Here is a 2045-nt window from a genome sequence, read left to right as displayed (position 1 = left end):
TGTAATTAGCAACAGAGAGTGAAAATTTCATAGTGAACAATGGCCGGTCATGTCACTGCCTACTACAGCTCCTTCTAGGTTCAGGGAGAAAACAATGGCTTAGAGGCCAAAAGTTTACTGCCTCTGTGACTTTGGAGTTCTTATTTTTTTTTTTTTTTCCCGATCTGTAAAGTGAGGATAGTAACATCTGCGTTATGTACATATTATAAATTTATTTAAAATACCAGCATAATGCCTGGCCTATATTAGGTACCCAGTAAGTGTTAGTTATCTCCCTGCAGAAATCAGTGAATTTGAAGTCATAAAATTATCACTCTTATTGCTTATGATTACATGAGCAGAAATAATCATTGCTCATGGGGGTCTCAGGGCAGCCCAAACTGGTTCTCTGCAGCTGAGTCTAATAATATGACAGACCAAGGAAGGAATTTATCATTCCCAACAGCTACAAAAAGATAGCACATGGGGATATAAGCCTCCAAAGTGTTTGAGAGTTAAATGAAGACCACTTTCAAGCTCTTTTTTTTTTTTTTTTTTTTAAATACACTCTCTACACCCATCGTGGGGCTTGAACTCATGACCCTGAGATCAGGAGTCAGAAGCTCTATTGACTGAACCAGCCAGGTGCCCACCCACGAACACTTTAGAGCTTTAAAGCATTACTGAGGAACACAAAAGACTTAAAATTTGGAAAGGTACCATGCTTTTGGATAGGAAGATTCAGAATTATGAAGATGTCAATTCTGCCTCCAAATAGGGTAAGGGGTAAATTAGACCACAGTGAAAAATGGAAGGGAAAAAATGGAAGAAGAAAATTGTGTGTGTGTGTGTGTGTGTGTGTGTGTATGAGAGAGAGACAGAGAGAGAGAGAGAGAACCTCAAGAAGGATGTAATAAACAATTGATAATATGATTTGTCTCCAGGGAAGAGAACTGGGGAGTGCCTGAAGGCAAGGGATAAGAAAGAAACTTTACACTGTATAACCTTTTATACTTTTTGAATTCTAGGTCTTACAAATTATCCACTATTTAAAATACAATTAAAAAATAAAAATCTTCACCCTTCTGGGTCCCCCATACAGGGATGAGATAAAACTCAGGCAAGTGTGGGGGTATCCCCAAGATGGGCACCCCTGCTTTTTTTGTTTGTTTGTTTTTTTAACTCTCAAAGATATCCAGACTGAGCCTCCCCAATAATTCCTCAATTATAGTTTAAGTTTTCCTGCCATGGGACTGCTGGTTCCCATGGAGATTTCTGCTCTTGGGCTTTGACTCCAATCACATGATTCTCTGTGTCTGTCTGACTTTCTAAATTTGGGGGCAGCAGTTTGTGACCTCAGTTCTCTGCTGTATCTAAAGAGAGTTGATTTTTCAGTTTCCTCAACTTATTTCTTGTTAGGACAGAGTGATGACTTCCAAACCCAACACGGGCTGGCCCAGAAATTGGAAGCCAAGAGCATTTGTTTTTAATTTTGATAATACTTATCTTTTTTTTTCCTTTATGGTTACTGATTTTATTTTTTTTATTTTATTTTAAAGATTATTTATTTTGAGAGAGACAGAGACAGGGTGAGTAGGGGAGGGGCGGAGAGAGAGAGGACCCCAACCAGCTCCACACTGCCAGCAGAGCAATGCAGGGCTCGAACCCATGAACCATGAGATCATGACCTGATCTGAAATCAAGAGTTGGACGCTTAACAGACTGAGCCACCCAGGTGCCCTGATGGTTACTGATTTTAGTTTCTCACCTAAGAAATCTTTGCCTAGCTCAAGGTCATGAAATTTTTCTCCCATGTTTTATTCTGTAAGTTTTACAGTTTTAGCTGTTATGTTAGATCTGTGACAGCAGAGAATAGGGGATTGAGACTGACTGCAAAGAAGCAAGAGAGAATTATCTGGGGGTGATTTCAGTGTCCTGTTGGGGGTGGGTATTACATAAGGGGAGACATTTGTCAAAACTCATGAAGTGGTACATTTAAATATGCATCTTATTGTATGTAAATTATACCTTACTACAGTTAATTTTTAAAAAGAAGAAAATATGTC

The sequence above is a fragment of the Panthera onca genome, chromosome D4 (assembly GCF_046562875.1).
Source record: "Panthera onca isolate mPanOnc1 chromosome D4, mPanOnc1 haplotype 2, whole genome shotgun sequence".
Taxonomy (NCBI): Eukaryota; Metazoa; Chordata; class Mammalia; order Carnivora; family Felidae; genus Panthera; species Panthera onca.
This window is presented reverse-complemented; position numbering follows the sequence as displayed.